General features: G+C 49.2%; 1 protein-coding gene and 1 long non-coding RNA gene across 2 annotated transcripts in view; one reads left to right on the plus strand and one right to left on the minus strand.

The window, feature by feature from the left end:
- Nucleotides 1-11,046, plus strand: part of TMEM40 (transmembrane protein 40) — a 36,990-nt gene extending 25,944 nt beyond the window's left edge. Inside the window, exon 16 of the transcript XR_012777424.1 lies at nt 11,004-11,046. The gene's annotated coding sequence lies outside the window, so the exon portion shown is untranslated. The remainder of the gene's footprint in view (nt 1-11,003) is intronic.
- LOC142415468 (uncharacterized) lies at nt 10,080-14,264 on the minus strand. The gene is made up of 4 exons (XR_012777425.1): nt 14,028-14,264; nt 12,991-13,152; nt 12,474-12,575; nt 10,080-10,160 (listed from the first exon to the last, which is right to left on the minus strand). It is a non-coding gene; the product is annotated as an uncharacterized LOC142415468 (long non-coding RNA).
- Between the last annotated feature and the right edge of the window lie 1,118 nt (nt 14,265-15,382).

Raw genomic sequence — 15,382 nt, forward strand, 5'->3', positions numbered from 1 at the left:
CAAAAAAGTGATGGTGTACAAGAAACATAGGCAAGAATTAAAAAATAGGGACAGGGAGTCTGATGGAAGGAAACTATGGTGGGTTGACCTTGGCTGGCCACCAGGTGCCCACCAAGCCGCTCTATCACTTCCCCCCCTCAACAAGACAGGGGGAGGAAATACAACAAAAAAGCTTGTAGGTCGAGATAAGGACAAAGAGATCACTCACCCATTACTGTCACAGGCAAACCAGACTCAACTTGGGGAAATTAATTTAATTTATTGTCAATCGAAATCAGAGTAGGATAATGAGAAATAAGAACAAATCTAAAAAACACCTTCCCCCCTCCCTGCTCTTTTTTCCTGGGCTCATCTTCACTCCTGACTTCTCTACATCCTACCCCCAAGCAACGCAGGGGAACAGGGAGTGGGGGTTGCAGGCAGTTTATCACACCTTGTCTCTGCTGCTCCTTCCTCCTCATGCTCTTTTTCTGCTCCTGTGTGGGGTCCTTCCCATGGGGCCAAAGGTCCTGCCAGGAGCCTGATCCAGCGTGGGCTCCTCTCTACGGGACCACAGGTGCTGACAGGAGCCTGTTCCAGCGCAAGCTCTCCACGGGGTCACAGCTTTCTTCAGGCACATCCACCTGCTGCGGCGTGGGGTCCTCCACAGGCTGCAGGTGCATGTCTGCTCCACCGTGGACCTCCATGGGCTTCAGGGACAGCCTGCCTCACCATGGGCTTCACCACAGGCTGCAGGAGAATCTCTGCTCCAGTGCCTGGAGCATCTTCTCCCCCTCCCCCTCCTTCTTCACTGGCCTTGGTGTCTGCAGGACTGTTTCACACTCACATTTTCTCTATCACAGCTTCTGCGCAGTATTTTTTACCCCTTCTTAAATGCCCATCACAGAGGTGCTATCAGAGTTGCTGACAGGCTCAGCTTTGACCAGCAACAGATCAGTCTTGGAGCTGGAACTGGCTGTGTTCAACATGGGGACAACTCCTGCAGTCTTCTCACCCCTGCAGCCCCTGCCCCACCCCAGCTAACAAAACCCAATACACGTAAACCCAATACAACAGCGATCGGCTACAGGGCAGAGGAGGGGGATTGAAAAACAGGGTAAGGGAGCTACAGAGAGAGAGGCACAGAGGAAAAAAAATTAGTGATGGGCTACAGGTCAGGGAGGAGGAAGCGACAGGGAACCAGACTGAGGGAGATGGAGAAAAACAAATAATAGTGATGGGCCACAGGGCAGAGAGGGGGATTTAAAAAAGGCGACAGTCAGGTGGACAGAGATAAACTGAGAACTACCAAAAAAACCTCGATGAGCTGAAGGGGAGAGACAGAGGAATTAAAGAATAGGGACAGGGAGCCAGACAAACCAAGACGGGGAAAGAAAAAAACATAGCGACAGGCTAGAGGGAGAGAGGGAAGACTCAGAAAAACAGGGACAGCAAACAAGATCCAGTGAGACAGAGAAAGGAAAAAATACCAACAGGCAACAGGACAGAGGAGGCGGCATTCAAAATGAGGGGCAAGGAGCAGAATAAAGAGAGCAGGAAAGAAATAGACTTGTGACATGCTAGAGAGCAGAGAAGGAAGACCTTGAACAACAGGGACAGGAAGCCAGGCAAAGAGAGCCAGAGACAGCAAAAATACCGACAGGCTACAGGACAGAGAGGGAGGAATCAAAAATAGTGGCCAGGAGCCAGACAGAGAGAAATGGAGATGGAGAAAATAGCCAAGGGCTACAGGGCAGGAAGAGGGAGGACCTAAAAGATGGGGACAGGGAGCTGCCCAGAGCAAGATGGAGAAAGGAGGTACAGGGGAGCAAAAAAAAAAAAAAGCAGCAGCGAGGGAAAGAGAGGGGGGTCAGGGGAGGAGCAGGGAGGGACTGGGACGCAGAAGAGGGGCAACAGGGCCCCGAGGGTGCGGGACTCACCACAGCTCTCGCTCTTGGTGCTGCTGGGAGAATTTGCCAGTTCAGACACTTCTTTCTCCTTCTCTCCTCCCTTCCTATTTTGTAACTCCGGTCACTTGGCTGTCCTCCACCTAAAAGAATACATGGGTGTCTTACAGCTCTTACGAGATGAGGCTTCCTAGACACGTAGCCTTGCTTGCTCATGCACTACACACAGGAGTAGGACAGAGGGAAAGAAAGAGAAAATGGTGAGCATGGAGCAAAACAGACTGATTGAGAGAGAAATTGAATGAGAGGAATAAGGAAGGAGGGAGAGAGACAAAAAGATGGGGAACAAACCAGTGGGACTGAGGAGGAAAGAGAGAGAGAGAGATCAGGACAAAGAGAGGGAGAAAGAAAAACCAGCACTGGGCTGCAGGATGATAAAAAAGGCCAGGGAGCAGGACAGAGGGGAATAATGGGACAGCGAGCTGGGCAGGGGGATACAGCGAGAAACGATGGGAGAAACAGTGGTATGGAGATATACAGACAAAAAGTTAGGGGGAGCATGGAGGACAGAGAGAATAAGAGAACAGGGACAGGGAGTGGGGCAGAGGTGGAGAAAGAGACAGACAGAGGAGGAGTGACAGGACCAAGGCAGAGAGATGGACAAAGAAAGAAGAAAACAGTGATGGGTAGCAGGCCAGAGGGACAAGGAAAGACAGGAGGAAGGGCAGAGCAATATAGAAAACAGGTGAAGGACAGGGAGCCAGAAAGAGGGATACTGCTAAAGAGAGAGGGACAGTGTCGTGGTTTTGGCTGGGATAGGGTTAATTCTCTTCCTAGTGGCTAATATAGTGCTGTGTTTTGGATTTAGTATGAGAATAATGTGATAACACACTGATATTTTGGCTGTTGCTGAGTATTCTTACACTGGTCAAGGACTTTTCAGCTTCCCATGCTCTGCAGGTGCACAAGAAGCTTGGAGGGAGCACAGCCAGGCCAGCTGACCCCAACTGCCCAAAGGGCTATTCCATACCATATGGCATCATGCTCAGTATAGAAACCAGGGGAGTTTGCCGAGGGGGAGCGATCGCTGCTTTGGGGACGGGCTGGGCATTGGTTGGTGGGTGTTGAGTGGTTGCATCACTTCCCCCTCCGCCCCCCCCCGGGTTTTGTTCCTCTCTCTCTCTCTTTTGTTGTTTTCCTTTTCATTACAATTTTTTTTTCTTTTTCCCATTTATTAAACTGTTCTTATCTCAACCCACGAGTTTTCTTACTTTTGCTCTTCCAATTCTCTCCCCCATCCCACTGGGTGGGGAGAGTGAGTGAGCGGCTGGGTGGTGCTTAGTTGCCGACTGAAGCTAAACCACGACAGACAGGGAGCAGGATGCTGGGATAGAGAGGCAACGACAGAGAGAATGACAGAGAGGTGGAGCATGAGAGAAAATGGGGACAGAGAGTGGGACAGAGAGGTGAAGCAATAAATAATAGGGACAGGGAGCAGGATGGAGGAAGAGAGACAGAGAGATGGGCATGTAAGACAATTGGAGAAAGAAGAGAAAGGGAACAGCACAGAGGGTCACAGAAGAAAAGAGAGGGATGGCAGAAAGAGAAAAATAAGACAAGGGAGAAGGACTGAGGAGCAGAGACAAAAAGGTACAGGGAAAAGGACAGAGATGGATAAAATAAAGACTGAAGGCAGAACAAAGGGAAAGACTAACAAGGACAGGGAGCAGGACAAAGGCATGGAGGAGGGAGAAAGGGTGATAGAGGCAGCAGGATAGAGGAAAAGAGAAAAAGAGCAAGAAGAGCAAGAGAAGGAGAATGAGAGGAGGATGTAGAGAGAAAGACTGGGACATGTAAAAAGAGGGGTTGGGGGGCACACACATCAGAAGGGTAGAAAGAAAAAAGAGATGGGGAGCAAGACAGTGTGACAGAGACGGAGAGAGGGAGGAGGGAGGGAGTGGGATGCAAGGATACAGAAAAGCAGAGGAGCAGGGAAGAGGAAAGAATGACAGAGAGAGAAAGAGGAGGATGGGGAGCAGGAGACAGATGGAGAACAAAAGAACAATGATGGGCAGAAGAACAGAAATACAGAGAATTAAAAAAATACTTCTAGGGAGCAGGACAGAGGAGTAGAGCAAGAGGAAAAAATCAACAGGGAGAAGGATGGGTAACACGCAGCAGGACTGTGTGTTACCAGGACACTGGGGGAGTGAGAGGGAGGGAACACAGAGCAGGACAGAGAGATGGAGAGAAAAAAAAAATAGGGACAGGAAGAAAAGCAGAGTAACCAAGAGAGGGAAAAAAACCAAAGGGAACTGGACAGAGATGGGCAGCAGAACAGAGAGATGGAGAAAATAAAAACAGGGACAAGGACAGGGACAGAGGGATAGAGAGGCAAAGAGAGGGGTGAGGACCAGGATAGTGGGATATAAACAGAGAGGGACAGTGAGGAAGAGACAAGATTACAGAGAGACAGGTCCAGGGAAGTGGAAAGAACGACAGAGAGAAAGAGAGAGGGGCGGGGAGCAGATCAGAGAGCTGGAGAAAGAAAAAATACTGCTGGGGAGCAGGACAGGAGGATAGAGCCAAAAGAGATGAATGGGAAGCAGGGCAGCAGGATGCAAACAGCAAAAATGACAGGCAACAGGACAGAGGGGTTGACAGAGAAGGGACAGGGAACAGGACAGAGAAATGGAAAGAAAAAATACTGATGAGCAATAGGACAAAGGCATGCAGAGAAAAAGAAGGAGGGAAAAGGAGGAAGGGGGAGAGAGAGAAAGATGGGGATAGAGCACGGGACATGGAGAGACAAAAAGCAGGACAAGAAACAGGACAGAGGGACTGGTGGCAGGGGTGAACCAGATGCAGATTAAGGCAAAGAGGTGGAGAAGGGAAAAAAACGGTGACGGGCTGCTGGAAGAGACGAAGGAAGAAAAAGTAGGGCAAGAGTAGGGAAGAGAGAAAGGAAAAAAGGGACAGCTGGCTGAACAGGCTAACTAGAAACAATGAGACAGGCAGTGGGACAGAGGGATAAAGGCAGAATAACCAGGGAGAGGAAGCAGGACAGATGGCCAGTGAGACAAAAAAAGAGCCAGGGAGCAGGACTGAGAGATGGAGAAAGAAGCATTAGGGACAGATGGGTAGAGAGAGGAAAATACAGGTTGGAGGAAGGACAGCAGGACAGAGGGAGAAAGAATGACAGAACCTGGACAGAAAGTGGGAGAAAGAAAATCCAGTGACAGACAGCAGACCAGAGCCAGGGGGACAGGGGGAAGGAAGGACAGGAGGAAGGAGAGAGGGATACAGAAATCAAGTGAGGGACAGGCAGCAAGAAAATGGGATGTACAGAAAAAGAGAGGGATGGGGAGCAGGACACTGGGATAGAGAGCAAGCAAGAGCAACAGAATGACAGGGCAATAGAGCCAGAGGAAAAACAGGGACCAAAGCAGGACAGAGAAATGGAAAAGGAAAATTAGGGATGGGGAGCAAGACAGAGGGGTGGAGAGACAACGAGGGACACAAGGATAACAACAGAGAGAGCGGGAGGGAGAGAGAAGGAGGGAGGAGGAGGGAAGGAGGGAAGAGGAGCAGCACAGAGGGATGGAGAAAGAAACAGAGGGATGGGGAGCAGGGCAGAGAAATGGAGAAAGAAAATACAGTGATGGGGAGCAGGACAGAGAACTAGAAAGAGAAAAATAAGACAAGGGAGAAGACTGAGGAGCAGAGAGAGAAAGAAAGGTCAAAAGAAAAGGTAAGAGAGGTAGAGAAATCAAGAACAATAGGGATGAGGAGCCCTGCAGAGAGATGGAGCAAGAAAATGTAGGGTTGGTGAGCAGAACAGAGGGACAGAGAGATGGAGGGGAAAGGAAGAAGAAAGGAGGAACAAAGACAGTGACAGGGTGCAGGACATACAGACAGAGAGAGAAAAAGGACAGGGAACAGGACAAAGGGATTGAGAAATAAAGAAAGGGTCAGATCTGTACAAAGAGACCCAGAAGGAAAAAAGAAACAGCAATGGGCTAGAGGACAGAAGAAGAGAAAAAAGGGCCAGGGAGCAGGACAGAGGAGAGAAAGGGAAAAAGGGAAAGCCGGCTGGACAGGGAGGTACAGCAAGAAATGACTGCACAGGCAGCAGGACAGAGGAATAAAGACAGAAAAAACGGGAACAGGAAGCAGGACAGAGGGACAGTGAGAGGAAACAAGGGGCAGGGAGTAGGATGAAGGTGGAGAAAGAAGGATTGGGGCAGAAAGATAGAAAACGAAAAAATAAAGACAGGAATAAGGATGGGGGATGATAGAGAGGGGGGAAAAGACAGACAAGGAGCAGGACAGATTGTCAGAGAAGGACAGGGAGCAAGACAAGGTGATAACAGAGAGAGAAAAAAGGGACAAGGAGGCAGGACAAAGTGAAAACAGGCAAAAATAAGAGATAGGGAGCAGGACAGAGATGGAGAGGAAAAAGCCTAGGAGAGAGAGATAGGGCAGCAGGAGAGATAGATGGAGAAGGAAAAAACCAGCACTGGGCTGCAGGACAGAAATGGAGTGAGAAAAAACAGTGACAGGGAGCAGGACAGAGTGACAGAGAACAAAAAAAACCAAAGAGGGAACAGGGCAGAGAAATGGGGGCAAAGGCAAGGAGAAGGACACAGAAAACAAGAGGGAGTGGGGGGATAGGGAGCAGGACAGAGAAATGGAACAAGAAAGGAAAAAAGGACAGGAAACAGAACAAAGGGAATGAGAAACAAGGACAGGGAGAAGGACAAAGGGATGGAAGAGGAAAAAAATAGCGATGGGCTGCAGGACAAAGATGGAGGAATTAAAAAATAGACCCAGGGAGCATGACAGAATGACAGAGAGAGAAAAAAGGGACAGAGATCAGGACAGCACTGGAGGAAAAAAAACCAACTGTGATGAGCAGTGGGAGAGAGAGATATGGAGAAAGAAAAAAGACTGAGGAAGAGAGAAAGGAAAGAAGGGACAGCCAGCTGGACAGGGGAATACAGTTAGAAAGGATGGGAGAGGGACTGGGACAGAGAGAGAAAGACAGAAAACATAGCAAGAGGAAGCAGGGCAGAGGGACAACAAGAGAAAAAAAATGGACAGGGATCTGGACAGAGATGGAGAAAAAAGCAACAGGGACAGAGGAAAAGAGACAGAAAGAGCAACAGGGAGCAGGGCAGAGAAAGAAAAATCAGAGCAGCAGCAGGATGAAGATGGAGAAAAAAAAACTGGGATGGGCAACAAGACAGAGAGGAAGAGGAATATGGGCAGGGAGTGGGACAAAGGGATACAGCAATCAACGATGGGACAGGAAGCAAGACAGAGCAACAGACAAGAATAACGACAATGAGAGAGAGAGAGAAAGACAGAGATCTTGAGAAGCACAGGGGGTTGGAGAAAGAAAGAGAGGTATTAGGAGCCCTGCAGAGAGATGCAGGACACAAAAAAATGGGGCAGGGAGCAGCACAAAGGGTCAGAGAGAGTAAGAGAACAGGAAGGAGGACAGGGACAATGAGACACAGAATGAAAAAAAACAGCGACAGTGAGCAAGACAAAGGAATATAGAGAGAAAGAGAACAAAGAAAAGAGAGAGATAGGAAGGCAGGGACACAGAGTAGCACATACAGGCACAGAGAGAAAATAATGCCAGGAAACAGGCTAGAGTGATTGTGGGGAAAAAAAAAGAGATGGATGCAGATCAGGACAAAGAGATGGAAAAGGAAAAAACAGTGACGGGTGCAGGACAGAGACAGAGGATGAAAATAAAGAGGGACAGGGAGCACAACACAAGAATAGAGAGGAGAGGTACAGGGAAGCAAAAAAAAAAAAAAAAAAAAAAAAAGACAGCAGCGTGGGAAAGAGAGGGGGCCAGGGGAGGGGTAGAGAGGACCCAGGACACAGAAGAGGAGCGACAGGGTCCTGAGGGCCCAGAACTCACCGCAGCTCTCGCTTTTGGCGCTGCTGGGAGAATTTGCCAATTCAGACACTTCTTTCTCCTTTTCTCCTCCCTTCCCATTCTGTAACTCCGGTCACTTGGCTGTCCTTCACCTAAGGACACGTGGGTGTCTCATCACAGCTCTTATGAGACAAGGCTTCCTAGACACACAGCCTCGCTCGCTCGTGCAATACGCGGCTGTACCGCGCTTTGCGTTATGCACACAGACCCTGCGGTGCACGCTGGCGGCCTGGCCTGCTGCGGGCTACGAGGAGGGATCCTTCCTCACCCGGAGAGGCGGGCTCTCTCTTGCCTGCAGCGGGAGGCAGCTGCCGGCCGGCCTTCGACATCTTCTTCTTTACCTTTCTCTGGCCTCTCCAGCTTCAGCCGCGGCAGCTCCTGCCCACAGCCACCAAGCGCTCCGCCCGTCCCTTCTCGCCCCCACGCCGCCAGGAGAGCGAGGCCAGGCAGAGACAGCCCGCGCAAGCCTGAGGCGGGTGCGGTCACCGGCAGCCCCAGGGGAGGAACGGACAACCGCGTCCTCAGCGCAGCCTCTGGGGGAGGGAAAGAAGAAGCAGAGACCGTTATTACCGTAGCTCGCCCCTGGCCGAATCCCCTCCTTCCCCAGGGGCTTCTGGAGACGCACCGAGGGCCAGCTTGCCGCCGTCACGACAGGGCTTGGGGGTGACCTGGGGCTACAGGACTCCAGCAGACCGTGAGCCTGCCGCAGCGGGCGTTTTGAAGCTCCCCGTCCCGCCGCCCCCGCACCCGCCGAAGGGGCTCGTTCGCCTCACCGGTGCTCCCGGCCCTCACCCGCCGCCGCCGCCATGTTGCTCCCGGGCACCGCGCATGCGCCGGCCGCCAACGGCGCGCCGGAGGGGCCAGAGCCGGCGTGCGAAGGCCGGGCGGCAGTACCGCGATCGGCCACGAAACGGTGCGGTGCGGGAGCTGCAGTACCGACTTCGGCCACGCGGCGGCGGCAGCAGCGAGCGCCCGGCGGGCGGCGCCGGCCCAGGGGCGGCACGGGAGCCGCACTGACGCGCTTTGCGCGCCGAGCCGAGCGCCCGCCGGCACCGCGCACGTGGGGCGGCCGCGGCGTTTCCTTACCGGGAGGCAGCAACGAGCGCGGCGGCCCCACCCCGCACGCACCGCAGCATCGCATCGCCGTTACCGGCAGACGGCAGCGTGGAGCACGGCGGCGTCCCCGCGCATGCGCGGCTCCCGAGCTGCAGTACTGACTTTTGGTCGCCGTGCGGCAGTAGCGAGGGCGGGGCGCGCGCCACCGCGCATGCGCGGCTCCCGCGGTGCAGTGCCGACGCTCGGTCGGCGGGCGTCAGCAGAAGGGCGTTGTGGTGGTGCGGAAACAAGGTACAAAGGCCCGTTCCCTTTGTGAAATACCGGGACTTTTCTGCCTGTGATCACTGCCTGAAGGCTGTCAAAGGGTACTAGCTTGATCACCTACCTACCTATCATTTACTTTGCTTGATTACTGCAGTTGTTACTATTGAAAGCACCTAGCCTTTCATAAAGGGCACATACTGACTTCTTAAAAGCTTTTAGTGCCTCCACAGAATTGCCTGTACTTCTGATAGGTTGCCGGCTTCCTCAAACCAAGCTGCAAGAAAGATTTTGCCCTCAAGGCAGAACCTTCTGCTTCCACAGGAGTTAAAGACGAAACCGTGGGTCACTATTTTCTAATAAAACAAAAGTGGTAAAACATTTTCTCTAAGGGAACTAACTACCATATCCCAGTCACTGCAGGTTTCTTAGTATCATGTTGTAATCTGCTTTAAATGCTTTTATGTAAAAGGAAGCCCTCAAAATGAGGTATTACTGGATTTAATCTTTATTACACACATTACCCTGGTGCCATGGAGGACCTGCTTTAAAGCATCGGTAACACCCCATTTTTGCACTTGATCTCAAGCATGCCTGCGCATAAAAAGCTATGAAAATGTGCCCTTCGGTAGCAAACCTAGACAAGCAATTATTCACTCCAGTCCTTTGGTTCTTGGCACTTCCACTGGATGTAGTCAAAGATGTCTTTTTCACATTCTACTAGCTAGGGCCTCCCCAGAAACTCCTGCGAGCATAGTACAGATGGGATTTAAAAGGTAGAAATTCTGTACAACTGCCAAATGCACTGCAAGATTAAGACAAACTGGATTTGCACAGAAACCACAGACCTTTTCATACAGTCACAAAGGTGTTCAGGTATTAATTCACATTAGCACCAAAGGAAATAAGGCATCTAATTACCTTTGGGGCTATATGCTTGTTCAGTTTGGAAAGAAAAATATCCAGTCCTGTCCTGTTCTCCTGTCCAAGACAAGACACAACTGAAAGACATAGATAATCTTGTTAAAAGAATGAGAAAACAGACACGTGCTGTGCATGGCACTCAGACACAATCTTTAGACAAAAAAATAAAACTCTCTGAATTAGATTGGATGGCCAAAAGGGATATCTTCTTTGTGCCACAGTACTGCCTGTACGTAAGCAGGCTGCCTCTCCCTGCTATAATGAGACCTAACACCAGCAAAGAAACAGCGAAAAATTTAGGAAACTACAGTGTTTACCAGAAGCATTTCCAATATGTTTAGGAAACAATTTAAGGAGAAGATCACACAGAGTATAACCAGAAATACTACTCTGCACAAGGCTTGAACTGACCAGCCTAGTTGATGGATCATGTACTCATTGATTGCAAAGCTCATTTCCAGAACATGAGTTCTCAAGTTTTTACTGAACATATGAAATATGAAATATGCCTATGAAACACAGTGCACCACAGTAATCCTGATCTTGGGGCATAAGTTTGGAATAAGAGTGAATCATAGAATCATAGAATGGTTTGGTTTGGAAGGGACCTTCAAAGATCATCTAGTTCCACCCCCCCTGCTCTGGCAGGGACATCTTGCACTAGATGAGGTTGCTCAAAGCCCCGTCCAACCTGACCTTGGGCACCTCCAATGATGGGGCATTCACAGCTTCTCTGGGCAACCTGCTCCAGTATATCACCACCCCCATAGTAAAGAAGTTCATCCTTACATCCAATCTAAATCTACCCTCTTTATGGTTTAAAACCATTGCCCCTTGTCCTGTCACTACAGGCCCTGGTAAAAAGTCTCTCCCTGTCTTTTCTTATAAGCCCCCTTTATATATTGAAAGGCCGCAATAAGGTCTCCGCAGTGCCTTCTCTTCTCCAGGCTGAACAACCCCAACTCTCAGCCTTTCCTCATAAGAGAGGTGCTCCAGCCCTCTGATCATTTTTGTGGACCTCCTCTGGACCCACTCCAACAGGTCTGTATTTTTCTTGTCCTGGGGACCCCAGAGCTGGATGCAGTACTCCAGGTGGGGTCTCATAAGAGCGGAGCAGAGGAGGGAGAATCACCTCCCTCGACCTGCTGGCCACGTTTCTTTTGATGCAGCCCTGGATACAGTTGGCTTTCTGGGCTGCAAGTGCACATTGCTGGCTCATGTCCAATTTTTCATCCACCAGGATCCCACAGGGCTGCTCTCAATCCATTCATCCTCCAGTCTGTATTGATACTGGGGACTGCACCGACCCAGGTGCAGGACCTTGCACTTGGCCTTGTTGAACTTCATGAGGTTCACAGTGGCCCACTCCACAAGCCTGTCAAGGTCCCTCTGGGGTGGCATCCCTTCCCTCTAGTGAATTAACTGCACCGCTCAGCTTGGTGTCATCCGCAAACTTGCTGAGGGTGCACTCAATCCCAGTATCTGTGTCACTAATGAAGATGTTAAATAGTACTGGTCCCAGTACGGACCCCTGAGGGACACCACTCACTACTGCTTTCCTCTTGGACATCGAGCCATTGACTGTAAGTCTCTGGATGTGGCCATCCAGCCAATTCTTTATCCATCTAACAGTCCATCCATCAAACCCATCTCCCTCCAATTTAACAGCAAGAATGTTGTGGGGGACCACATCAAAGACCTTACAGAAGTCCAAGTAGATGACACCCATAGCTCTCCTCTTGTTCACTGGTGCAGTCACTCCATCATAGAAGGCCACTAGATTAGTCAGGTACAATTTGCCCTTGGTGAAGCCATGTTGGCTGTCTTTAATCACCTCCCTGTCTTCCATATGTTTTGACACGTCTTCCAGGAGGATGTGTTCCATGATCTTACTGGGCACAAAGGTGAGGCTGACTGGTCAGTAGTTCCCTTTTTAAACTGGGTGTTTAAAAAACTGGTCAGTTTTTACCCTTTTTAAAAATGGGTGTGATGTTTCCCTTTTTCCAGTCACTGGGGACTTTGCCTGACTACCATGACTTTTCAAATACGATTGAGAGTGGCTTGGCAACAACATCAGCCAATTCCCTCAGGACCCTGGCATGCATCTCATTGCGTCCCGTGGACTTGTCTATGTTCAGGTTCCTCAGGTGGTCCTGAACCTGATCACTTACATGGGAGGGACTTCATTCCCCCAGTCCCTGTCTTGAGGTTCAGGGGCTTGAGACATGTGGGAAGAGAGATTACCACTGAAAACTGAGGCAAAAAAATTACTGAGTACCTCAGCCTTCTCCATGATGGTTGCCACTATTTCTCCTGCCTTATTTATTGGGGTGGGGTGTGGGGGGGTGGGGTGTGCATTTTCTTTCATCTTCCTTTTCTGCCCAACACACCTGTAGAAGCTCTTCCTATTATTCTTCAAATCCTTTGCCAAATTGAACTCCAACTGTGCCTTGGCTTTCCTGATCCCATCTCTACACATCCAGGCAGCATCCCTATATTGAGAGAAAAGTATACATTGAAGACAAGCGTGAGGTTACAAGTCATCTGGAATTCAGCCATCCAGACGCTCTAGATTTACTGCCTATTTAAGTGCACATATTCCAGAATTCTGTACACTTCACTTTCCCAGAGGCCTCCTGCAAGAATGACATGCATATTCAAGAAAGGCCCAGCGCAACTGTCCTGACCTATAAATTACTGGTGTCCAACCACTGCACGGCTATAGTGCTAGCATTCCTACTACCAAGTAATGTCAAAGCAGCATGACAAAGTAGGACATAATTCTGAAACTGGATATAAAGAGCCATCTTCCAGTTGCGAGCTGAAGTACAGTATTCTCACTAATAAGAGATTATAGAGACCTGCAGCTGTACAGTGTCTTCCATACTACAGAAAGAATTCAGGTACCTAGTAAATGCCAGGTTCGGAATGTGAAGTAGAGATTTGAATGTCCATTCAAACAAATGCCCATGATGTACCAGACATCTAATGTATTCTTAGCTTTACTGGCTAACAGTTCTTTTGTGTGGACAGGCCGCTCCATCTTCTTTATTTGGCAGCTGACAGACACTGTATGAGGAAGCAAAGAAAGGAAGAAAATCAAAATTAAATTAACCAGATTTGAGATCTGTCTTACAGGGTTTGATTGATTACCTGCCCCCCAACCAGCTTTTGAAATGCACATTTCCAAATACATGTAGTTCTGTGATCACTGGTATTCTGGAGAGGCTAGTAATAAATGGCACACGTTAAACAGGCATGAAATTGTAAACTAAGCCTCAGAACTGTATAAAGCCAAGATGAAATTAGAAGCCCTGTGTTAAAGGTTTCCCAAGCTCTTTGTTTCATTCAGAAGTCGGAAGCTTTTTGAATGCCAGTTATAATGTCAGCTATACCAACTGACATTCTGGTATAACCTCCCAAGCACGGCTTCAACTCAATAGTTATAAATGAATGACCCATGTGTGAAGGATTACTTATATAGATGCATTCAGTCATACACATGCAGATAGACCATTGAAGGGTTAAAAAGAATGGTGTTCTGAAACTCTCGGGTTCCCCAACCCTCTTTCCCTAGCCCCTTCGTCAGTGCCTGGATGAGATGAAGCTGTTCCATTGATCATGACTGTTCATCCTCCAGAGGCCGGTGCTGGAGTGAAAGGACAAAGCGAGCAACCGCAGCCTCCTACTGAGCAGCATTCAGCCCTTCTGCACTTACGCAGCTGCAAATTCGCTTCTGCCTGCTCAGGGCTTGAGTCAGGGGAGGCACATAACAATGTTCATTCAAAGGCATAGTCCGCCTATGTTCATTATTAATTCAGCTGCTATTATTAATACTAGATGTCTATAATTTTATAATACAACAATTATAGAATAATACACTACAGTTGCTGAAAATGTTACTATATGGCATGGAATGCAAGTTAAAAATTCCAACAGCTCACAGCCCTGCTGTCTCCTGTTTGTGACACCTGATGTTAGGGCCAAGGCAAGTGACCAGGTCAAGTCATAGCTCCCTCCTTTGATTTTCAGAGATGGGATTTCTTTTGGGCTTGCTGTGAGCTGGAGGGGAAGTCAGCCTAAATATCCGCCTTCTCAAACTGATGTTGCAGGAACTGTCCACCTTCTTGGCCAATCCACAACTGAGTCCATACTTACTCAGCCCTGTAGGTGGAGAACTGAGAAACATGAAGCCGTTCATATGTACCATTGTCCTCATCCCATTGATGTGTTACTGGACTCATACTGGTAACAAATTACAGCCCCTTCCATTTTGGTTCTAAGGCATGTTTCTTTTTAACCAAGCTCAAAACCGTTACTTGGCCTCAGTATCACCATATATCTATATGAATTTGATTCTTATTTTCCCCATTTTTTTCTTGTTTCTTTTACTGCTTCTTCCACCAGAACCTAAATTTCTTCTTTATCCTCTTGTAATGTTTTTCCCATTCCCACTGATCACCTCCAGGATCCTTAGGGTCTCATGTGTGGGGCATGGGCTGTCCAAACAAAACATGCCACGAATGTAAACTGGTCCATCAGCTGTTGCTATTTCTTAAAGCTGCTAATACCACTGGTAATTTTTCAGTCCATTTCTTTGGATATTGCCCTATAATTTTCTTGAGTTTATTTTTAATAGTCTGCTTCATTCTTTCTACCGCTCCAGAGTGCTGTGAGTGGCAGGATATATGCAGCCTTTGTTTAATTCCCTGTTTACTCATGAAGGCTTGAATTACTTCACTTACCAAACCTCCTCCTTTTCTATCTCCTGTTCTATCTAATGCTAGCCAGTGATCCACACCAACAGCTCATTTCCTTAGACAGATTTTTTTTTTACACTTACAGCTGCTGTGTTTCTTTTAGTGGGGAGTCTTCAACCCATCCCAGAAAGATATATGTGGTGATAAGCAGAGACTGACTATTTCTTTAATTTAGCGCAGTTTATACAATCCATTTGCAGTATTTACCGAGCTCTCCAGCTTCTCTGATGCAAGAGATGGGAGCTTGGTTTTATTACTTTGCTTACAGAATTCAGCTCAGTAGAGAAGAGGGGCTGGCACGAAGCACCTCCCGGCAGTCCGGAGCTCTGCCTCCACACGCGCCCCCCGCTCAGCACCAACAGCCTGCGGCACCGAGTGCTAACTTGAGACGCTCTGGCAGACCGCCGGGCGATGCCCCCCTCACGGCAGAGCCGGCCCGTCCTCTCGGGAAAAGCTGCACCCCCGCAGAGCGCCCACCCCATGCTCCCCAGCACCCGTCCCGCCGCGGCGGCCCCGTGCCCAGCAGCCCCGAGCAGCGC

The sequence above is a fragment of the Mycteria americana genome, chromosome 11 (genome assembly GCF_035582795.1).
Source record: "Mycteria americana isolate JAX WOST 10 ecotype Jacksonville Zoo and Gardens chromosome 11, USCA_MyAme_1.0, whole genome shotgun sequence".
Taxonomy (NCBI): domain Eukaryota; kingdom Metazoa; phylum Chordata; class Aves; order Ciconiiformes; family Ciconiidae; genus Mycteria; species Mycteria americana.